The following is a 25751-nucleotide window of genomic DNA, read 5'->3' as shown; positions in this document are numbered from 1 at the left end:
CTGCCAGTTGTGTCATTCTTTGCCCTCTTTGGAAGACTCACTTCCGGAGTGGTCACAAGGGAGGGCAGAGAGGAAGAAGCACCTGACAGAAGTTCTAGGTTTTCCATAGTCTATTCAAAACTACATAAAAAGACCCGCTTAGAGTAAGCCCCATTTAAATCTTTCCAGTCCACTATGGTGCAATACCCTACATAATCTCATGTTTACATGCCTTGCATTAAAGTAGCCTTTGAATGGGCTTCTAACATAACAAGGGTTTTAGAAAATACACTTGCACAATTTTTACAATGTTACACACCACAACAGTACATTTCACAACAAACTGTACATTGTAATGCAGGTGTGTCGGTGTACATTCAAAACAAATTGCATCGAGATCCACTGCAAATTATGACTACCGAAGTACATGGCTGTGAAGGCAATGTTAAGGCTGCGATACACAGCTTGAATTCTGGCCAAACAGCTATTGCAATCAGATGCAGCCCCTGTTTCCATATTCTGACAGTTAAGATTGTTGGCTGTCAGAATACAATAGCTGGCAGGGGACTAAATAGCGTGAATGGAGAAAATATTTTGTGCTATGAATGTATGGCCAGCATTAGGTTTTGAAAGCCAGTTTAAAGAAAGCGACAACTTATACAATATTAAGGTGAATAACAGTTATGATGTGTAAAAAAAGTGCGCTGGAAAAATAGAAAAGCTGCACCTTAGAAAATATATGTGCTGTGAAAAAAGGGGAGTATCAAGTGCGCTAAACTATTAAATAATATGTCAAATATATAATCATATAGTGACAAATCAAAATAATGATGCTTGAGGTGAAAGGACAAACCTCTCCTCAAATTGACAAACAATATGACAATCAATCAACGAATAAATCCAAAATGACAAAGTAATCATATAAGTGTCAAAATTGGGAGTCCATAAATGAATGGTGAATGTCCAAAATCATGTGTTAACCGACATGCATGTGAAAGAAATCCAAGAGTGCAAAATCCAATTCAGTAGAAGTGGGCAGTGAAAACCTCCACCATGTTTGGATAAGCCCCTTACCAGATGAAATAACACAAGGGCGTGAGTGTTATCAGATCCAATACCGGTACCCAGGAAAGCTAGGAACACCCTCAAATCCCTCTCCCCAAGAAAGAGAGTAGGTTAGCCTCTTACCAGATGGTAAATGATTGTAGGCATATAGAGGTAAATTCCACCCGTATTAGCAGCCTGTCTTGTTGCCTGGGATGGATGGATCTCTGAGCTCTGGCCATTAGGTGTAATCCCCCCGGTAGCCAAGAAAAGGAAACCGCTGATAGTGTAATACTTCCAACAACGTTTTAATAAAGGAAAAGTATGCACTTACAGTGTGTAGACTTGACAACTGGCATCAACAGAATTGGTACCGGAGAGAGTAACTGGAGGACCGCAGCCGCCTGCAGTGCGGTCCGCGGCGATGGGTCGTGACGTTGCGGCGCTCCCTCTGACGCGTTTCCTCCTACAACGGAAGGCAACTGAGACAGGAGATGGCGCGCAACGTCACTTCCGTCCTTATATTGAAGGCTATAGGAAGAGCTTCTGGTTTCTGCATGGAAAATACCACAGCTTGTAGATCAAACTAACACTCATAAAAGGAATAAAACCAATATCAATGTCAAATTGCTTGATGCTATAGCTTAAAATCAATAATGTTACGTAAATTTTATATCATAAATTTAAAAAGGGAATTATTATAAACCCTAACAATAGAAACATCTGGAAGTGTAGAGCCTCCAATGTTCATATAAACAAAAAAAAAAAAAAAAAAATTATATAAACATTCTAAAATCATATAATAGGATAAAATTAAGACACATACATAAATTCATTGCTAAAATTATGTTCTATAATGAAATGTCTCAAAGGAACCTATCTGCTTAACCCCATTATAGGAAAAACAATATGACCAATGGGGTGAGGATACATAGCAATGAACCCTGCAAAATGATTGGAACCCAAAGGGTTCAATCAGATAAAAATGTTAAAATCAATGTCTTGCATGTTAAAAATGTATAAAATGACTTAAAAATATGTAAAATGTTAAAAATTGCCTGATAGGTGAAAAAAAGGCAAACAGAACGCAAGAAGGCTTATAATGGCTAGAGAGAAGAAGCGGGTTGTGGGATGGGATCTAGATCAATTATTATTAATAAAGGAGTTGATATCCCATTCCACGTTGTGTCCAAGTGGGCGGGAGCATCTAAGCTCATAAATCCAGAAGGTTTCCCTTCTGGAAATGGACCTCTTGAGATTGCTGCCACGCCAATGTGCATTATATGTTTCTATCACAATCACCTCCAGATCTCCATGGTCCTTATGGTGATGTGTAGAAAAATGTTGGGACAGGCTATGCCCTGGAAATCCCTTGCGGATTTTAGCCAGGTGTTCACCTATCCTAATATTGGCTGTTCTGATGGTTCTGCCCACATACTGTTTGCCACTACAGGTGAGTAAATAAACCACACCCTTGGTATGGCAGGTAATAAAATCCTTGATCGGATATTCTGCACCCGTCACTGTGGACATAAAACGTTTGGTTTTCAGAGTTTTAGCATTCCTACACAGATTACATCTCTCACATGGGAAATACCCCTTCATGTTAGGGACGATGGTAGGATTAGATGGTCTTTCCACAGGAGTGCGTGCTATAATCTCTTTAAGGTTTTTTGCCTTCCTGTAGATCATTTTAGGCTCTTTAGGGAGAGATGCTCCCAGCACTCTATCCTGTAACAATATTCCCCAGTGTTTGCGAAACACATGGTTCAGCCATCTATAATGACTGAAAAATTGAGTGAGAAACGCAAAGTCAAAGTTATTCTTTCCCACCTCTTTTTTCTTAAAGATAACATGTTCATTTTGTGTATGCTGTTCCATACTTTTAATTTCATTCTCCAATACTGTGGGTTCATACCCTTTTTCCACAAACCGTTTTTTTAGCACTTGTGCTTGTGTTTGAATGTCTGTCACATCTGAACAGTTTCTCCTTATCCTCCTAAACTGTCCTTTAGGTATTGCTTTCAACCACAAAGGGTGGTGACAGCTATCTAAGGAGATGAAGCCATTCCAATCTGTAGGTTTCTGGTAAGAAACAAGCAGGGGCTGCAGGGGGGGGGGGGATCAGCCAGGAAAAAAGCCAAAATAGATGTACCTGCGATTTTTAATTTAAGCGGTATTGTTCTGACGGAGTCTGAAAAACAGACACTGAGTAAGGACCTCAAATATGCCCCTCAAAAACCGCTCAACAAATTCCAGACGTTTGTAGATGTACACAAAGATATTCGCAAGCTAAACTTCAAAAGGCATTTTCTATCTAAAGCCCAAGAAAGGAACTATGTTTCCTATAATCAAACCTCCTTCATTCCTACTATGAAATGCCTCCCTGTTTAACCCTGGGGGCACTATGAGCAATCACGCCATGGTTTTTAAAGAAGTGATATTGAAACAACTGGAAGAAAAGCAACTTCAGTTCAAACCACAAAAGGACCTTTCTATAGGGATTAAGACCTTGTGTGACAATATGGACTTGATTATTCGCCCTGAGGATAAAGGAGTTGGGATGGTACTTTTAAAGAGGACAGATTACCTAGAAGAGATGGATAATCTCCTCTCTGACAGAGAGACATACGAAATCCTGAAAAGAGACCCCACTTCTTTGTATAAAAGAAAGTTAGAACAAATTATCCGGAAAGGCCATAATGAAGGTATTATCAATGACAAAGAAAAATAATTCTTGGTTCCATTGGCACCATGAATACCTATCATATATTACCTCCCCAAGGTGCACAAAAATCTATCCAAACCGCCGGGCAGACCAATTGTTAGCGGGATAGATTCCGTGACTTCAAGGATCGGCAAATATGTTGATTTTCTTTTTACAACCACTTCTGCAAGATATACGCCAGCATTTCTGAAAGACACTTCCCAGTGCATCAATGAGATAACACAACTGGAAATAGAAGGGAATGTTTTGTTAGTCACTGCTGACATTACATCATTATACACAGTTATCCTACATGACCTTGGTTATGAAGCAGTGAGTGTGTTTTTGGATCAAGCCCATGAAATTCCCCTAAAACAGAAGAAATTCATTTTAGAGTTACTTGTGTTCGGTATGGAACATAATTACTTTTTCTTTGGGAACCAGTTTTACTTACAACGAAGAGGTGTGGCGATGGGGGCTAAATTTGCCCCCAGCCTTGCCAACCTCTTCGTAGCACTGTGGGAAGACAGAAATATTTTTTCAGAAAGGATTCAAGAGCTGGCTTTTTGGCGTCGATATATAGAAGATGCCCTTTTCATTTGGAGAGGTACTGAAGAATCACTACATGTATTGATGCAGAATCTGAATAAAAACAGTTGGGGCATCAGATTCACATATGAATGGAGTGCAACATCTGTCAACTATCTTGATCTGGTTATATCAAGAAGCAGGGTACGTTTCTATACCAAGGCTTACCAGAAACCTACAGATAGGAATGGCTTCATCTCCTTAGATAGCTGTCACCACCCTTTGTGGTTGAAAGCAATACCTAAAAGACAGTTTAGGAGGATAAGGAGAAACTGTTCAGATGTGACAGACTTTCAAACACAAGCACAAGTGCTAAAAAAATGGTTTGTGGAAAAAGGGTATGAACCCACAGTATTGGAGAATGAAATTAAAAGTATGGAACAGCATACACAAAATGAACATGTTATCTTTAAGAAAAAAGAGTTTGGAAAGAATAACTTTGACTTTGCGTTTCTCACTCAATTTTCCAGTCATAATAGATGGCTGAACCATGTGTTTCGCAAACACTGGGGAATATTGTTACAGGATAGAGTGCTGGGAGCAGCTTTCCCTAAAGAGCCTAAAATGATCTACAGGAAGGCAAAAAACCTTAAAGAGATTATAGCACGCACTCCTGTGGAAAGACCACCTAATCCTACCATCGTCCCTAACATGAAGGGGTATTTCCCATGTAAGAGATGTAATCTGTGTAGGAATGCTAAAACTCTGAAAACCAAAAGTTTTAAGTCCACAGTGATGGGTGCAGAATATCCGATCAAGGATTTTATTACCTGCCATACCAAGGGTGTGGTTTATTTACTCACCTGCAGTTGCAAACAGTATGTGGGCAGAACCATTAGAACAGCCAATATTAGGATAGGTGAACACCTGGCTAATATCCACAAGGGATTTCCAGGGCATAGCCTGTCCCAACATTTTCTACACATCACCATAAGGACCATGGAGATCTGGAGGTGATTGTGATAGAAACATATAATGCACATTGGCAAGGCAGCAATCTCAAGAGGTCCATTTCCAGAAGGGAAACCTTCTGGATTCATGAGCTCAGATGCTCCCGCCCATTTGGACACAACGTGGAATGGGATATCAACTCCTTTATTAATAATAATTTATCTAGATCCCATCCCACAACCCCGCTTCTTCTCTCTAGCCATTATAAGCCTTCTTGCGTTCTGTTTGCCTTTTTTTCACCTATCAGGCAATTTTTAACATTTTACATATTTTTAAGTCATTTTATACATTTTTAACATGCAAGACATTGATTTTAACATTTTTATCTGATTCAACCCTTTGGGTTCCAATTATTTTGCAGGGTTCATTGCTATGTATCCTCACCCCATTGGTCATATTGTTTTTCCTATAATGGGGTTGAGCAGATAGGTTCCTTTGAGACATTTCATTATAGAACATAATTTTAGCAATTCATTTATGTATGTGTCTTAATTTTATCCTATTATATGATTTTAGAATGTTTATATAATTTTTTTTTTTTTTTGTTTATATGAACATTGGAGGCTCTATCGGAAGATATGCTTCCAGATGTTTCTATTGTTAGGGTTTATAATAATTCCCTTTTTTAAATTTATGATATTAAATTTATGTAACATTATTGATTTTAAGCTATAGTATCCAGCAATTTAACGTTGATATTGATTTTATTCCTTTTATGAGTGTTAGCTTGATCTACAAGCTGTGGTATTTTCCATGCAGACACCGGAAGCTCTTCCTATAGCCTTCAATATAAGGGCGGAAGTGACGTTGCGTGCCATCTCCTGTCTCAGTTGCCATCCGTCGTAGGAGGAAACGCGTCAGAAGGAGCGCCGCAATGTCACGACCCATCGCCGCGGACCGCACTGCAGGCGGCCGTGGTCCTCCAGTTACTCTCTCCGGTACCAATTCTGTTGATGCCAGTTGTTGGAAGTATTACACTATCAGCGGTTTTCTTTTCTTGGCTACCGGGGGATTACAGAGTTTAGAGATCCATCCATCCCAGGCAACAAGACAGGCTGCTAATACGGGTCGGAATTTACCTCTATTCGCCTACAATCACTTACCATCTGGTAAGAGGCTAACCTACTCTCTTTCTTGGGGAGAGGGATTTGAGGGTGTTCCTAGCTTTCCTGGGTACCGGTATTGGATCTGATAACACTCACACCCTTGTGTTATTTCATCTGGTAAGGGGCTTATCCAAACACGGTGGAGGTTTTCACTGCCCACATCTACTGAATTGGATTTTGCACTCTTGGATTTCTTTCACATGCATGTCGGTTAACACATGATTTTGGACAATCACCATTCATTTATGGACTCACAATTTTGACACTTATATGATGATTATTTTGTCATTTTGGATTTATTCTTTGATTGATTGTCATATTGTTTGTCAATTTGAGGAGAGGTTTGTCCTTTTACCGCAATCATCATTATTTTTGATTGGTCACTATATGATTATATATTTGACATATTATTTAATAGTTTAGCGCACTTGAATAACCGTTATAGCTATCTACCAGCAGAATCTTGGAACTTTTAACATTGATGACTTGTGAAAACTTTACTTTGAGTTTGCTTGAAAATTGTGTATCCTGCTCTATAAACTATATTGTGACCTGTATTATCAGTTACAAATCGTGGGTGTGGAACCTCAGTGTTATGTGTGCAAGATAAGGCTTACCTACGTATAATTACCAATAATGTACATTGTCTAGTGTGTGGGATCAAGAAAGGCTGATAAGAAGTTCTTCCCAGCATGGTACGCTTTCCTTGAGACTAATGAGTCACACAATGTGTGTGACTAATAAGTCACACAGGCTCATCAGTGCCCTTAATGTAAGTTACAGAGTGAATAATATTAACTTTTCATAGCACAAAAGGTGAGTAATGGGTATGTAAGCAACAGGACTGTCCAGTCCTAGCTCTATTTTTTTTTTATTAACTTTATTTACTTAAAATTCATTAAACATTCATTGTAATTTCAATATTCATGAAATGTAATATTGTATTAATGAATGTGAACGAAAATAAGGTGCACTAACCATACAATTATGCGGCAGCACTGAAATGGGGAAAATAAATGTGAAAAAAGGTATAGTGCGCTCAACACAATAATAAATATTAAACTTATGACATCTAGGATGACCCAAATATTATGGTGATCTTCATACAGTGTGAAAAACCATATGTGAAAATTCTTTATGCAAAAACATTATTTATGACAATCGTGAAAAAAAAAAATATATATATATAGTCCTCCAATTGATTCAGATAATCTCAAATAGCCAAAGATCAAGCTTCCATCAATAGTGGATCTTTAATCTTGCTAATCTTAGACCGATATGTGAGGGTGAAATAGAAGAAATAGCCTCAGGGGGGGAGTAGCCACGCCGTCACACCACACCACGTGTTCCGCACTGCAGGCGGTCACGTTCGGTACACTTGGAACCATTGTTTATGCCCAGTTCCTTCCATTGGCCATGGGAACTACATTAGAGTACAGTATCGCCAGCCACATCGATGAGTTGGATATGGTGAAGAAACATTCAGCCCACGCTTTGAAGCCGCCATTGGATACCTTCTATCTGGTGCATCCGTAAAAACAGTGGTTTATGCCTACCCTCTACATACTTCTGGTAAGAAGTTTGCAGTACCACCGAGGTGTCAGCTCGATTTTATTTGTTCACATGTGGAAAGTGCCTATTCACCAATAAGGCTCACTGTTTAGTGTTATCTGGTAAGAGGCTATTTTCTTCTATTTCACCCTCACATATCGGTCTAAGATTAGCAAGATTGAAGATCCACTATTGATGGAAGCTTGATATTTGGCTATTTGAAATTATCTGGATCCATTGGAGGACTTATATATATATATATATTTTTTTTTTTTTTTTCCACGATTGTTATAAATTATATGTTTTTGCATAAAGAATTTTCACATATGGTTTTTCACACTGTATGAAGATCACCATAATATTTGGGTCAATATTGTATTAATGCATTGATGTGAATACACAGGGCTTTAAAGTGTATTTTCACTTTTACAGTCCAATTCAAGAAACCCCCATTATACATTTCTGTGTGTTCCCACTCACACAACATACCTAAGTGCAGCACAGTCAGAGTAAAAGTATTGCTAAATGTAAAAACTGAAAAAAATCAGCACTAGGGACATAAGCAACCCCCCCCCCCATCTCCATAATCATAAGGTGCGAAAGGGGTAGAATAATCAAGGGGCCGTCACAGGCTTTCATCAAGACAGCCCAACTATGCCCACCCTTTCCACTCCGCTGTTCTATTCATAGAAGCCGTACTACAGCTTCTGGGAATGAAACAGGATCTAAGAATGTAAGACGACTGGATGATTGATAACTTCGCTCCCTTCATTCATAGATACCGTTTCTTGTATAGAAGCTGTAGTACAGCTTCCATGAATGACAGAGCTAAGCGGAAGGGGTGGGCAAAGTTGGGCTGTCTTAAAGATACCCCCTTAGTTATATTACTTAGTTATTATTCTTTTAACCCTGGCCATACTGGAAGATTACGGCGGTGGGAGTTGGGGCAGAGACAAAAAGGTTGATTTCAACTAAGAAGAGAAATAAGCACTAGGGACACATGGAACAAGCTGCAAAACATCCCTAAAAAAAAATGCAATTCTCTTTTTACATTTTAGCTCCACTTAGGCTTTATTTATGATAAACAAAATTCTCCAGCCCGCTCTTTGATATTACATAGAAAAGGGGAAAGCTAGGTAGGATTTTTAAGCAGATAAAAAGGCAAGTAGCAACAGTAAATATTAGTTCTTCTATGCACATTGAAAATGTAACACACATAAAAGTAGGTGTTATCCCAATTTAGTATAGTGGAAATAAACCTTAAAAGGGTAACTCCACTCTTGTGAGGGAAAAAAAAAAAACAAATAAATAAAAAATAAATATAGCATATACCATTGCGACACAAGTTATATTGTAATTGATTAAAAATTACCTCTCTCTTATGTCCTCTGACAGTCGCCGCCCGTTCAGTTAGCCTTCACGAGTGGGTAATGCGGCTCTCTGCAGGAGCAGGCTAGGCAGTGAAAAGGTTAACAAACAAAAGCCTTTACACATAACACACCTCTAGGGGGCTGTTCCTCAGCTATTACCCATCAGCCGCTAGGAGCTGCTCTTCAGTTTTATGCTGCCTAGCGTTAGGAGTAGGCTAGGTCTTCCCTGCTGGGACCTAGTGTATCAGTTTCTTTTATATAGTTAGTCAGGGAATTCCTGGAGGACTACAGCGACAGCATAGCTGGGCCTCGCACTGGATAATATAGATCCTTAGAGAATCCCAGCCTGCCACCGAGTGTCGCAGGTCATTGGTGCGCCCTGGCCTCGCAACGACAGTGCCCCTTGAAATGGGGACGAGCCCTACGGAGTCCCTTCTTCACCGGAATGTCTCAACTTCGGAACGCCCGTAAGTTGCTAGTATCCTTCCTGGCTTATGGCACCTCCACTCAGGGTGAGAGGTGTTCCGTATCAGAGTGGTGCCCGTGTTTGCTGGACTGGTGAGTGCTATTACCCCTGTGTCCCTCTGTGGGGGCGTTCTGTGAGCCCACTCTTGATAGCAGTACATGGTGGCTTCTGTGGTATCCCCCTCCTGGCTGTATGGTATGGCCCTCTTCCTCCCTGCCCCTGCTGGGGGCACTCTGCAGTGCATACGGCCATGACTGGGGGGTGTGGGGGCTTAATACATCCCGGGAGTGCTCTCTGGGGTTCCCTGTGGGGGCCAGCGCATGTATTTTTCGCTCTATTTGGCGCAGTTTGCATGGCCGCACATTTTGGGTGAGGGCAGGCTGTTTGGGCCTCACTTTGTGGGCAGCAGCCATTTTAGCTCATCGTTTTGGCGCCGATCGGGTGCCATCTTTGGTATGGGTAACCACCTAGTAAGGGCGGCAGCCATTTTGCCTGTGCTTCCTCCCATACTTTCATCAGTCACCATTTGTTTGTGGCTCAGGGCGGGCATAGGCCTCTATGTGTGTGAGGTCACTTCCTCTTTTCTCTCATTTTCACTGCAGCAGCGTATGGTAAGTACAGACACTGGGGTGATTTTAACTTTTCTCTGGCATTTTCCTGTAAAAACTGTTTATTTGTGGCTATTGCCGTTTCTGAAGGGTCTCCACAGGGGGTGCAGTTCACGGTGGGGGTCCGCGGGAATCGCCATTTTAAAGGGCCAGCAACCTTAAAAAATTTTCATCACTAAATATGGAGTCCCAGGATGGCAAATTTCCCACAGACCTGGTTGGTGCTTCAGGAACTCCTAAATCCTCTACCATGGCCTCATTATCTGCTGCTCTTGCGACTTTGGCATCCAAAGTGGATCTGCTGATGTATGAATGCACTTTTCAAACACGGCCTATGCCCTCAGTCTTGACTCAAGAGCCTGATTTGGTTGCCACGGACAACGTCCCCCCTGAGGGGTCCCAGTCCTCACATTCAGGTGGGGAGGAGGAAGAGAGTCTTCCTCTACGGAGGCGTGGGAACGCGCTGCGGTGGATGCACTTATTAGCTCCATTAAGGAGACTTTAAATCTTGATGAGCCCTCCCTGTCAGGTAAGCGGGTTTCCTTCGGGTCCCGCAAAGCCCAGAAGTCGGGTCAGATGTTTCCATGCCCCGAGGTGTTTCACGAGACCGTGAACGACCAATGGCGTTGCATCAAGCATATGCTGGCGGTGCCCAAGTTGTTTAAATGCCATTATCCCTTTTGCGGATCCTGTTGATAATCGTTGGACGGTGTCACCTAGGGTGGACCATACTGTTTCTAGACTAAATACTGTAAATCTACCTTGATGCCCGTGGAGGACTCTCCGGTGTTTAAGGATCTGGCGGATAGGTGGCGGGCTCCCTGATCAAGCCTGTGTTCGCTTCGGTGCTGGTTTCTCAAGCTGTCACGGAATGGACATTTAGGCGCACATTGGTGGCAGAGTCGGTATCTCCGGCTGCCCTGGACATGGTGGATCAAGTGAACCAGGCCATGATGTACCTATGTGACGCAGCCTTGGACTAGGCTCCCTGGGTTGCACGGCTGTCTGCGGTCGGGGTTGCAATCCGCCGCATTATTTGGCTGATAATCTGGTTGGTTGACCACGCTTCCAAGAAGACTGTGTCTGATGTCCCTTATGTGGGTAGTCGTCCTTTTGGGGACCCTCTGGATGAGTTGATCAAGGGGCTTACGGTGGGCAAGAGTATTCTTTTGCCCCAAGCCTCGAAGGGAAAAAATCTAGGGGCCCCTTCATCGTGGGTCCTTTCGTGCCTTCAGGACACAGGATAAAGGGAAATCCTTCAAGACCTCAGGTGGTCACAAAAAGCCATGGTCAGGTAAGCCCAAGGCTGGTCAGGCCAGTTCGGCAACCCAGTCCTTCATAAAGGAATGCCCTCACCCTGGTTGTCCCGAATTCAGGACACGTGGGTTCACAAACTGATTCTTTCAGGGTACAAGATCGAGTTTCGATCTCCTCCCACAGACAGGTTCTTTCCATCAAATCTCCATCTGACTCCCGATCGTTCCTGAGATCTCAAGGGGGGCGGTTCAAGAACTTCTCGCCCAAGGAGTCATTGTGCCAGTCCCTTCACGGGACAGGTTTCGAGGTTTTTTATCTCCAATCTGTTCACGGTGCCCAGAAAAGAATGCAAAGTGTGTCCGATCTGGACCTAAAGTCTCTGAACCATTTTGTGAGGGTTCGGAAGTCCTGGATGGAATGCATCCAGTCGTTGGTGGCATTGTTGAGTCCAGGGGACTTCCTGGCCTCCATCGATTGAAGGATGCATATCTGCACATCCCTGTCTGAGGGTTATCAGTGATATCTCTGCTTCACGGTGGCAGAAGAGCATTATCAGTTTGTGGCGTTGCCCTTCGGCTCCCAGGGTCTTTACCAAGGTTTTGGCTCTGGTGCTGGCTTTACTGTGTTTAAAGGGGATTGCGGTCCTCAGTTATCTGGACGACCTCCTGTTAAGGTCGAGCTTGTGTGCCACCTTGACGAGCGATCTGTCGATCACAGTTCAGATGCTCAAGGAGTTCGCGTGGACCGCCACCTTCCAGAAGTCAGCTCTGACTCCTTCGATTCACCTCCCGTACCTGGGGATGGTCCTGGACTCCGCTCAGGTGAAAGTCTCTCCCGGAGGACAAACTCAGGGCCCTGCAGGGCAGGATCAGGTCTCTATGGGCCTGCATGTGGTCCCTGGGCCTTGATGGCTTTGGCTTTTTAATCTATCCCATTTGCTCAATTTCACACGAGAACTCTGAAAGCAGAGATTCTTGCCTGGTGGGACAGAGCGCCTCAGTCGTTGGACAGGAGGATTTCTCTGAGCCACCTCACAATATCAGATCTTTTGTGGTGGCTCCTGTCACTGACTCTGGCACAAGGCAAGTCCTTCCGGCCTCTGCTGTGGATGGTGATCACCACGGATGCCAGCCTGTCGGGCTGGGGTGGAGTTCTGGGCACGCTTTGTGCCCAGGGGACATGGTTGTTGGAGGAGGCCTTCTTACAAATAAACGTCTTGGAGCTCCGAGCAATAAAGCTCTGCTTGTTCCGTTGGTCAACTCGGCTTCAGGGTTGCCCGGTTAGGGTGCAGATGGACAATGCCGCGGCAGTGACTTACTTCACTCCCCAAGGGGGCACCAAGAGTGCCCAGGCAGCCAAGGAAATGGCAGATATTCTCTCTTGGGCCGAGTAGCACGTTCCAGCGATTTCGGCCATTTAAATTCCGGGTGTGGAGAACTGGCAAGTGGACTGTCTGAGTCGCCAGACCCTGGACCAGGGAGAATGGTCCCTGCACCCGGAGGTGTTTTACCTCCTGTGTGCCCGGTAGGGGACTCCAGACGTGGATCTGTTCGCGTCCCATCTCAACAAAAAGGAGGGAAGGTTTGTGGCCTAAACCCGCGATCCTCTGGCAGATGCCACGGACACGTTGATGGTGCCCTGGCACCGGTATCGCTTGATTTATGCCTTCCCTCCGATTCAACTGTTATCCGGGTTCCTCCGCAGGTTGGCGTTGGAACGGCTGCAGGTCATTCTGGTGGCCCCAGACTCGCCGTGTCGGTCTTGGTACGCAGACATCGCGCAGATGGTCATCGAGCCTCCCTCCGCTGAGAGGCGATCTTCTGTCTCAAGGGTCGATTTTCCATCCTGGCTTTGACGGCTTGGCTGTTGAAAGCCAAGTCTTGAGAGACAAGGGTATCTCGAATGCGGTCATTCCTACCTTATTGAAGGCTTGGAAAGCTACCTCTAGGAAAATTTATCATCGCACCTGGATGACGTATATTGCCTGGTGCGAGTCGCAAGGGTTTCATCCCCGCTCCTTTTCGAAGGAAGGTGTGGATCAGCGCTTGGCACTGGGCACGTTTGTGGGTCAGTTGTCAGCCTTTACCGGTTTTCTTCCAGCGTCCCTTGGCGACTAATTCCTTGCTTCCGTGGGGACGGACTGGTTTTTTGTCCGTTTTTCTTACAAGGGGCTCCCTTTGAGGACATCAGAGAACCAGCTCTGCCTGTTTTGTCCCAGGAAGTTGCCTTTCTGGTGGCTGTCTCCTCTGTTCGTAGAGTCAGTATTAGTGGCTCGGTCTTGCTGGTCACTTTCTTTGGTCGTTTCTAGGGATAACGTGGTCCGGCGACCCACTCAGTCTTTTCTTCCTGTGGTGGTGTCTGCTTTCCACCTCATCGTTGTTTCTTCCGATGCTTCCGCCTTGGGCGAAGCCCAAGCGTCTCAAGGACTTTGTCCTGTGTTCCTTACATGTGGTCCGGGCGATCAGGTTTTTGCCTGTCTGCCACGGAGTCTTTTGGGAAGTCCGATTCCCTGTTTGTCCTTCCGAGGGTCCTCGGAAGCATTCGGCTGCATCCGCTGCAGTTTCCTCCGGTTTGGATCGGACGGACTTTGGTTTTTGTCCTCTTCACTATAGGCTCCAGTGCCTCCTTTTCCTGTGAGGGCACGTTCTACTAGAGCCTTCATTGCTTCTTGGTCTTTCCGCCATCAGGCTTCCTGTGGCTAAGGCAGTGATGGCGAACCTTGGCACCCCAGATGTTTTAGAACTCCATTTCCCATGATTCTCAGCTACACCGCAGAGTGCATGAGCATCATGGGAAATGTAGTTCTAAAACATCTGGGGTGCCAAGGTTCGCCATCACTGGGCTAAGGTGTGCGTAGCGGCGACATGGTTGTCTGTGCGCACTTTCACAAAATTCTACTGTCTTGACGTACTGGCATCCTAGGATGCTTCTTTTGGCCGCATAGTTTTGTGCGCGGCGGTTGTTTTACAGGGACGTGTGTTTCTGTCTCTTTTTGGGGTGTATTTGTCCAGGGTTGGCTCCTGTTGAGCTTTTGTTGCCCTGTTGGCTCAGTTTTTTCGACTCTGGCCTGGTTGCACGTTGCCTTTTCTTTGGTTGCGTCTTCCCACCCCTCACACCTGCACTGCTTTGGAACATCCCACTCGTGAAGGCTAACTGAATGGGCGGCGACTGTCAGAGGATGCAAGAGAAAACCTTAAAATTATTTTCTCAGAGTCCTCTGACAGTCGCCGCCCCTGCCCCTCTTCTTTTTGGGGTTGAAAATCTTCATGTACTGCTTGCTACAAAAATGAAGAGCAGCTCCTAGTGGCTGATGATAGCTGAGGAACAGCCCCCTAGAGGTATGTTATGTGTAAAGGCTTTTGTTTGTTAACCTTTTCACTGCCTAGCCTGCTCCTGCAGAGAGGCGCATTACCCACTCGTGAAGGATAACTGAACGGGCGGCGACTGTAAGAGGACTCAGAAAAGGATTTTACGGTAAGTTCTTACAAAAATTATATTTCCCTTTTAATCTGCAGCCACTGTAGTTCTCTGAAAATGCAATGCAATATGGCTACCTGGAGTGGCTCTGCACACAAAATGTAAACATAATTTCCTGCTTGTCTTATGGGCTCACTGATTTTTCCAGAAGTCTGCCTAAGATGCAAATCAGATTTCAGGCATCCTCTGGAACATTTTTGGTGAGATACTCCTAACACATCTAAAGGGATGCAGGCCCAGCAGATTTCCCCTCATTAGGGCTTTTCAGCTGCAAAGCTGACTGATAATTATGAAACCACGCCCATAAGATCCACTCAGCACAGAGGAACAAACAGTGATTTCTTCAGAACAACAAAAGATAGGAATCTGCAACAAAGGTTGTTATAATCCTCGCAATGTACATAGATCGCCCCGAAGAGAATGTTTTTTTCTCAACAAAAGTGGAGTTACGCTTTAAGGCTGGGGTAACACTTATGCAAATTAGTTGTGGCTTTTCCTGCATCCAATTCGCATGACAGGAGAGTGTGACCGGCTCTCAATGGAGCCAGTTTACACACCTCTGGGATGGGTGCGGTCCTGCATTTGCGAAGGGTCCTGTGTGTCTTTGGCTCCGAATTGTGTGCGACTTCAGGCAGAAATTCAGGCCTGATTCGCACCTGAATTGGTGAACAGGGACGCACCGAACCCCTGCTGTAAGCCGTGGCTCCAGCACGTGTGAAGCCAGCCTACAGAATATAAAGAATCATTTACAGCAGACATTGACCTCAAAGGGCATACGATAAAAAATCCTACTACTGTGCTTATACAAGTTAACCCTTACACACACACACACACACACACACACACACACACACATACACACACACACACACAAGGACCTAATGCCAATAAACCAAAAGAGAATGTTTTCAGTTGGTGAGAGGAAACTGGAGTAGCAGAAAAAAGCATACAAACATTATGGGAGGTAATGAACTTTGTGGGACAGAACTCATAACTTTAGCTCTACAAAGCAAAAAGTGCTAAACATTGCCATTGCATTATCTGTGGCATTTTTTGAGATAGTTTGTTCAGTTGCTTATTTTCATTTACAAGCCTGGATTTGGACCCCCTCTCTTATTTTGCCTTCAGGAAGACAACTGTTATTTGTTGTCACACAGCTTGATATTGTTGTATAGGTGTGTCATGTATATTAGGAAATTATTATGTTATCATATTTTTTCCTAAAGATAAAAATAAGGAAAAAATTTAAGAAAATGCTAAAAGTTTCCCGGTTTTGCCATTTTCTTACATTCCCTCCACATTTACCACACACATACACATATACATACACACACACACACACACACACTGTATGCAGTAAAAATATATAAAAGCATTATGTTATATTAAACCTTAAAACAGAATGTATATTAAACCTTTTTTTTTTTTAAATGTTCCCAAAAGCACTGTAGTTTCTATTCTGCTAGACTCAGCAAGTAATTATTTGTGGTGTAAGTAATTAAATTTAAAGTATCTATAGCTAAAACCTTTTATGCTTCATTTTGGAAGGATCATTCCCTTTCTTGTATCAAGAGAGGCATGGACTGCAGAGAGAGATATAATTTTGCCCCTGTACAAATCATTAGTAAGACCTCATCTGGAATATGCAGTTCAGTTTTGGGCACCAGTTTACAAAAAGGATATTAGGGAACTGTAGAAAGTGCAGAGAAGGGCAACCAAAATGATTAGAGGCACGGAGGAGCTTAGCTAGGAGGATAGATTAGAGGAACTGAATTTATTCTATTGAGAAGGAGATTAAGGGGGATATGATCAAAATGTACAAATACATAAGGGGTCCATATAGTGAACTTGGTGTGGAGTAGGGTTGAGCGGACACCTAGATGTCCGTGTTCGACGGGTTCGGCCGAACTTTAAAAAAAAGTCCGGGTCCGTGTCCCGGACTTTTACCGAACTTTTCCCGGACACCGAACCCCATTGAAGTCAATGGGGACCCGAACTTTAAGGCACTAAAATGGCTCTAAAACACCAAAGGAAAGGGCTAGAGTGCTGCAAATGGCAGCAAAACGTAATTAAGAGCATGGCAAGTGCTCTGCAAACAAATGTGGATAGGGAAATAACTTAAAACAACAAAAAAAAAACAGAAAAATAAAACAATGTTCTTCTTCATCTCTGAAGGACGAGGCCCATATGGAGTAGGAGGGAGGTTGAGGTGGTGGTGGATGTGGCGGTGACATAGGCGTGCGCACAGGGTGTGCTGGGTGTGCCTGGGCACACCCTAATCACCTAGGGCACATAGCATTGCCAGTGAGGAGATGGGAAAGATCTCCCTGGGACCTGCTCTGCTCTATTTCTCCTTGCCTACAGGTACATGGCCCCGATACATTACTCTCCCTGCTGGCAAACACATGCATGTGTATTTCAACTTTGGGGTGCACACCTTAATGCAATAGGCTGCGCACACCTATGGGCGGTGTAGGTGGAAGCGGCGGTGGAGGAGGACCAGGGCCGGATTAACAGCATCATGGGCTTGGTGCTGAGGATTTTGAAGGGCCTTAAGGGCCGTGCCTTGCCATGCACCCAGAGGAGGAAGGGTGCAGCCATGCATGCCTAATTCAACATGGGATGCTGTCTCTGAAGCCCATAAACACATCCATGCATCGCCAACTGTCCCTCCTTGTCCGGCCTTCACGCTGTGTGGGGAGGTTCTGAGGGTGCTGCCTGGGGAAGCGAGCATAGAAGCCAGACTTCTGTGTTTACAAGTGACAGAAGAGCGGTAACAGTGAATATGGCCAACCCGGGGCCTATATAAAAGGTAGGGGCCTGGAGCTGCAGCTCCAATAGCCCCTACATTAATCTGGCCCTGAGGAGGAGGACGAGGTAGCCAACACTGCTTCTTTTCAAAAATTTTAAATGAGGGTACACCCCAAAAGAGTGAGAAAGAGCAAAAATGGAACAATGGGTGGGTAAGGTCGGTATCCATTGCTATTCTGCATAAGGTACGGAAAAGTCCCGTGGGATCCATGCCTGGTTCATTTTAATGAACGTGAGCTTGTCCACATTGTCTCTGGACAGGCGGCTGCGCTTGTCTGTTATAACGCCCCCAGCCGTGCTAAATACCCGTTCAGATAATACACTGGCTGCAGGGCACGCCAGCACCTCCAAGGCGTAAAGGGCAAGCTCAGGCCATGTGCCCAATTTGGAGACCCAGAAGTTGAAGGGGGCAGACCCGTCATTCACTACATGTAGGCGTGTGCACACATACTGCTCCACCATGTTGGTAAAATGCTGCCTCCTGCTAAGACGTTCCATCTGAGCTGCTGGTGCTGCTGTTTGTTGTGGCGTGCTGACAAAGCTTTTCCACATTTCGGCCATGCTAACCCTGCCTTCTGAGGTGCTGGCGGTGCCCTGGTTGCGTTGGCGACCTCCTCCTCCTCCTCCTCTGCCTTGTGCTTCCACTGTGGCCCCGCTGTCAGATGGGAATGCCAGCAGCATGGCGTCTACCAGCGTGCGCTTGTACTCGCGCATCTTGCGATCGCGCTCCAGTGAGTGAATTAAGGACGGTACGTTGTCCTTGTAACGGGGATCCAGCAGCGTGGCCACCCAGTAATCAGCACAAGTTAGAATGTGGGCAACTCGGCGGTCGTTGTGGAGACACTGCAGCATGTAATCGCTCATGTGTGCCAGGCTGCCCAGAGGCAACGAAAGGCTGTCCTCTGTGGGAGGTGTATCGTCCGTGTCCTCTGTATCCCCCCAGCCACGCACCAGTGATGGCCATGAGCTGGCCTGGGTGCCACCCTGCTGTGAACATGGTTCCATCTCCTCCTCCAGCTCCTCCTCCTCCTCATCCTCCTCATCCTCCAGAACTGTGCCCCTGCTGGACAATTGCGTCCCTGGCGTTTGCGTGTGCAGGAACCCACCCTCGGAGCCCCTTGCGAATGACTGCCCTGAAAGCCTTGGAAATGTTACCTCTTCATCCTCCTCCTCCTCCTCATCCTGTGCCACATCCTCTTCCATCATCGCCCGAATTGTTTTTTCAAGGAGGCATAGAAGTGGGATAGTTAAGCTGAGAACGGCGTCATTGCCACTGGCCATGTTGGTGGAGTACTCAAAACAGCGCAACAAGGCACACAGGTCTCGCATGGAGGCCCAGTTAAATTAAATAGCGGAATAGAAAATATGATCCAAAAAAAGTGTATGTATATCACACGTACACAACCACACTGGGCCCCAATTACTATTGTTTGTACCCCTAAAAGGCTAGATGAGGAGTAGGGGGAGTATGGAACAGGCAGCACCCTCAAACCTTCAGAAGTATGAGATGAACCCCAACAACTTGGAAAGGTGGATCTCTCTCACACGTACCAACACAGACTATCCCCCAATTTAACTGATCCCCAAAGGTTTTTGATTAAATAGCGGAATAGAAAATATGATCCAAAAAAAAGGGTATGTATATCACACGTACACAACCACACTAGGCCCCAATTACTATTGTTTGTACCCCTAAAAGGCTAGGAGTAGGGGGAGTATGGAACAGGCAGCACCCTCAAACCTTCAGAAGTATGAGATGAACCCCAACAACTTGGAAAGGTGGATCTCTCTCACACGTACCAACACAGACTATCCCCCAATTTAACTGATCCCCAAAGGTTTTTGATTAAATAGCGGAATAGAAAATATGATCCAAAAAAAGTGTATGTATATCACACGTACACAACCACACTAGGCCCCAATTACTATTGTTTGTACCCCTAAAAGGCTAGATGAGGAGTAGGGGGGGTATGGAACAGGCAGCACCCTCAAATCTTCAGAAGTATGAGATGAACCCCAAAAACTTGGAAAGGTGGATCTCTCTCACACGTACCAACACAGACTATCCCCCAATTTAACTGATCCCCAAAGGTTTTTGATTAAATAGCGGAATAGAAAATATGATCCAAAAAAAGTGTATGTATATCACACGTACACAACCACACTAGGCCCCAATTACTATTGTTTGTACCCCTAAAAGGCTAGATGAGGAGTAGGGGGGGTATGGAACAGGCAGCACCCTCAAACCTTCAGAAGTATGAGATGAACCCCAACAACTTGGAAAGGTGGATCTCTCTCACACGTACCAACACAGACTATCCCCCAATTTAACTGATCCCCAAAGGTTTTTGATTAAATAGCGGAATAGAAAATATGATCCAAAAAAAGTGTATGTATATCACACGTACACAACCACACTGGGCCCCAATTACTATTGTTTGTACCCCTAAAAGGCTAGATGAGGAGTAGGGGGAGTAAGGAACAGGCAGCACCCTCAAACCTTCAGAAGTATGAGATGAACCCCAACAACTTGGAAAGGTGGATCTCTCTCACACGTACCAACACAGACTATCCCCCAATTTAACTGATCCCCAAAGGTTTTTGATTAAATAGCGGAATAGAAAATATGATCCAAAAAAAGTGTATGTATATCACACGTACACAACCACACTAGGCCCCAATTACTATTGTTTGTACCCCTAAAAGGCTAGGAGTAGGGGGAGTATGGAACAGGCAGCACCCTCAAACCTTCAGAAGTATGAGATGAACCCCAACAACTTGGAAAGGTGGATCTCTCTCACACGTACCAACACAGACTATCCCCCAATTTAACTGATCCCCAAAGGTTTTTGATTAAATAGCGGAATAGAAAATATGATCCAAAAAAAGTGTATGTATATCACACGTACACAACCACACTAGGCCCCAATTACTATTGTTTGTACCCCTAAAAGGCTAGGAGTAGGGGGAGTATGGAACAGGCAGCACCCTCAAACCTTCAGAAGTATGAGATGAACCCCAACAACTTGGAAAGGTGGATCTCTCTCACACGTACCAACACAGACTATCCCCCAATTTAACTGATCCCCAAAGGTTTTTGATTAAATAGCGGAATAGAAAATATGATCCAAAAAAAGTGTATGTATATCACACGTACACAACCACACTAGGCCCCAATTACTATTGTTTGTACCCCTAAAAGGCTAGATGAGGAGTAGGGGGGGTATGGAACAGGCAGCACCCTCAAATCTTCAGAAGTATGAGATGAACCCCAAAAACTTGGAAAGGTGGATCTCTCTCACACGTACCAACACAGACTATCCCCCAATTTAACTGATCCCCAAAGGTTTTTGATTAAATAGCGGAATAGAAAATATGATCCAAAAAAAGGGTATGTATATCACACGTACACAACCACACTAGGCCCCAATTACTATTGTTTGTACCCCTAAAAGGCTAGGAGTAGGGGGGAGTATGGAACAGGCAGCACCCTCAAACCTTCAGAAGTATGAGATGAACCCCAACAACTTGGAAAGGTGGATCTCTCACACGTACCAACACAGACTATCCCCCAATTTAACTGATCCCCAAAGGTTTTTGATTAAATAGCGGAATAGAAAATATGATCCAAAAAAAGTGTATGTATATCACACGTACACAACCACACTAGGCCCCAATTACTATTGTTTGTACCCCTAAAAGGCTAGATGAGGAGTAGGGGGGGTATGGAACAGGCAGCACCCTCAAATCTTCAGAAGTATGAGATGAACCCCAAAAACTTGGAAAGGTGGATCTCTCTCACACGTACCAACACAGACTATCCCCCAATTTAACTGATCCCCAAAGGTTTTTGATTAAATAGCGGAATAGAAAATATGATCCAAAAAAAGTGTATGTATATCACACGTACACAACCACACTAGGCCCCAATTACTATTGTTTGTACCCCTAAAAGGCTAGATGAGGAGTAGGGGGGGTATGGAACAGGCAGCACCCTCAAACCTTCAGAAGTATGAGATGAACCCCAACAACTTGGAAAGGTGGATCTCTCTCACACGTACCAACACAGACTATCCCCCAATTTAACTGATCCCCAAAGGTTTTTGATTAAATAGCGGAATAGAAAATATGATCCAAAAAAAGTGTATGTATATCACACGTACACAACCACACTAGGCCCCAATTACTATTGTTTGTACCCCTAAAAGGCTAGATGAGGAGTAGGGGGGGTATGGAACAGGCAGCACCCTCAAACCTTCAGAAGTATGAGATGAACCCCAACAACTTGGAAAGGTGGATCTCTCTCACACGTACCAACACAGACTATCCCCCAATTTAACTGATCCCCAAAGGTTTTTGATTAAATAGCGGAATAGAAAATATGATCCAAAAAAAGTGTATGTATATCACACGTACACAACCACACTGGGCCCCAATTACTATTGTTTGTACCCCTAAAAGGCTAGATGAGGAGTAGGGGGAGTATGGAACAGGCAGCACCCTCAAACCTTCAGAAGTATGAGATGAACCCCAACAACTTGGAAAGGTGGATCTCTCTCACACGTACCAACACAGACTATCCCCCAATTTAACTGATCCCCAAAGGTTTTTGATTAAATAGCGGAATAGAAAATATGATCCAAAAAAAGTGTATGTATATCACACGTACACAACCACACTAGGCCCCAATTACTATTGTTTGTACCCCTAAAAGGCTAGGAGTAGGGGGAGTATGGAACAGGCAGCACCCTCAAACCTTCAGAAGTATGAGATGAACCCCAACAACTTGGAAAGGTGGATCTCTCTCACATGTACCAACACAGACTATCCCCCAATTTAACTGATCCCCAAAGGTTTTTGATTAAATAGCGGAATAGAAAATATGATCCAAAAAAAGTGTATGTATATCACACGTACACAACCACACTAGGCCCCAATTACTATTGTTTGTACCCCTAAAAGGCTAGATGAGGAGTAGGGGGAGTATGGAACAGGCAGCACCCTCAAATCTTCAGAAGTATGAGATGAACCCCAACAACTTGGAAAGGTGGATCTCTCTCACACGTACCAACACAGACTATCCCCCAATTTAACTGATCCCCAAAGGTTTTTGATTAAATAGCGGAATAGAAAATATGATCCAAAAAAAGTGTATGTATATCACACGTACACAACCACACTAGGCCCCAATTACTATTGTTTGTACCCCTAAAAGGCTAGGAGTAGGGGGAGTATGGAACAGGCAGCACCCTCAAACCTTCAGAAGTATGAGATGAACCCCAACAACTTGGAAAGGTGGATCTCTCTCACATGTACCAACACAGACTATCCCCCAATTTAACTGATCCCCAAAGGTTTTTGATTAAATAGCGGAATAGAAAATATGATCCAAAAAAAGTGTATGTATATCACACGTACACAACCACACTAGGCCCCAATTACTATTGTTTGTACCCCTAAAAGGCTAGATGAGGAGTAGGGGGAGTATGGAACAGGCAGCACCCTCAAATCTTCAGAAGTATGAGATGAACCCCAACAACTTGGAAAGGTGGATCTCTCTCACACGTACCAACACAGACTATCCCCCAATTTAACTGATCCCCAAAGGTTTTTGATTAAATAGCGGAATAGAAAATATGATCCAAAAAAAGTGTATGTATATCACACGTACACAACCACACTGGGCCCCAATTACTATTGTTTGTACCCCTAAAAGGCTAGATGAGGAGTAGGGGGAGTATGGAACAGGCAGCACCCTCAAACCTTCAGAAGTATGAGATGAACCCCAACAACTTGGAAAGGTGGATCTCTCTCACACGTACCAACACAGACTATCCCCCAATTTAACTGATCCCCAAAGGTTTTTGATTAAATAGCGGAATAGAAAATATGATCCAAAAAAAGTGTATGTATATCACACGTACACAACCACACTAGGCCCCAATTACTATTGTTTGTACCCCTAAAAGGCTAGGAGTAGGGGGAGTATGGAACAGGCAGCACCCTCAAACCTTCAGAAGTATGAGATGAACCCCAACAACTTGGAAAGGTGGATCTCTCTCACACGTACCAACACAGACTATCCCCCAATTTAACTGATCCCCAAAGGTTTTTGATTAAATAGCGGAATAGAAAATATGATCCAAAAAAAGTGTATGTATATCACACGTACACAACCACACTAGGCCCCAATTACTATTGTTTGTACCCCTAAAAGGCTAGATGAGGAGTAGGGGGAGTATGGAACAGGCAGCACCCTCAAATCTTCAGAAGTATGAGATTGTGTTCACTGTACCCCACAAAGATTGAGTTCACTGCACCCCACAATGATTGTGTTCACTGCACCCCACAAAGATTGTGTTCACTGCACCTCACAAAGATTGTGTTCACTGTACCCCCCAAAGATTGTGTTCACTGCACCCCACAAAGATTCTGTTCACTGTACCCCACAAAGATTGTGTTCACTGCACCCTAAAAGGATGTTGTTCACTGCACCCCACAAAGATTGTGTTCACTGCACCCTAAAAGGATGTTGTTCACTGCACCCCAAAAAGATTGTGTTCACTGTACCCCCCCAAAGATTGTGTTCACTGCACCCCACAAAGATTGTGTTCACTGCACCCCAAAAAGATTGTGTTCACTGTACCCCCCAAAGATTGTGTTCACTGCACCCCAAAAAGATTGTGTTCACTGTACCCCCCAAAGATTGTGTTCACTGCACCCCACAAAGATTCTGTTCACTGTACCCCACAAAGATTGTGTTCACTGCACCCCAAAAAGATTGTGTTCACTGTACCCCCCCAAAGATTGTGTTCACTGCACCCCACAAAGATTCTGTTCACTGCACCCCACAAAGGATTTTGTTCACTGCACCCCAAAAAGATTGTGTTCACTGCACCCCAAAAAGGATTTTGATCACTGCACCCCAAAAAGGATGTTGTTCACTGCACCCCAAAAATGATTTTGTTCACTCCACCCCAAAAAGATTGTGTTCACTGCACCCCACAAAGATTGTGTTCACTGCACCCCAAAAAGATTGTGTTCACTGTACCCCCCAAAGATTGTGTTCACTGCACCCCACAAAGATTCTGTTCACTGTACCCCACAAAGATTGTGTTCACTGCACCCCAAAAAGATTGTGTTCACTGCACCCCAAAAAGGATGTTGTTCACTGCACCCCAAAAAGGATGTTGTTCACTCCACCCCAAAAAGATTGTGTTCACTGCACCCCACAAAGATTGTGTTCACTGCACCCCAAAAAGATTGTGTTCACTGCACCCCAAAAATGATTTTGTTCACTGCACCCCAAAAAGGATTTTGTTCACTGCACCCCAAAAAGGATGTTGTTCACTCCACCCCAAAAAGATTGTGTTCACTGCACCCCAAAAAGATTGTGTTCACTGCACCCCACAAAGGATTTTGTTCACTGCACCCCAAAAAGATTGTGTTCACTGCACCCCAAAAAGGATGTTGTTCACTGCACCCCAAAAAGGATTTTGTTCACTGCACCCCAAAAAGATTGTGTTCACTGCACCCCACAAAGGATTTTGTTCACTGCACCCCACAAAGATTGTGTTCACTGCACACCAAAAAGGATTGTGTTCACTGCACACCAAAAAGATTTTGTTCACTGCACCCCAAAAAGATTGTGTTCACTGCAGCCCAAAAAGATTGTGTTCACTGCAGCCCAAAAAGATTGTGTTCACTGCAGCCCAAAAAGATTGTGTTCACTGCAGCTCACACACAGAAAAATGGATGTGGATCACTGACACCTGCCTATCTCCAATCCCACACCACACAGCAATATCGATTGTAGTTTGTAGAACACAGTTTCCC

The 25751-nt window shown here is 44.3% G+C and overlaps 1 protein-coding gene across 1 annotated transcript in view; it reads right to left on the bottom strand.

Moving 5' to 3' along the window:
* Window positions 1-25751, bottom strand: part of LOC309551594 (glutathione hydrolase-like YwrD proenzyme) — a 133232-nt gene that overhangs the window by 82738 nt on the left and 24743 nt on the right. The gene's annotated exons all lie outside the window — the stretch shown is intronic.

Source organism: Pelophylax lessonae, assembly GCF_965119305.1.
Source record: "Pelophylax lessonae genome assembly, chromosome: 3".
Taxonomy (NCBI): domain Eukaryota; kingdom Metazoa; phylum Chordata; class Amphibia; order Anura; family Ranidae; genus Pelophylax; species Pelophylax lessonae.
This window is presented reverse-complemented; position numbering and strand designations above follow the sequence as displayed.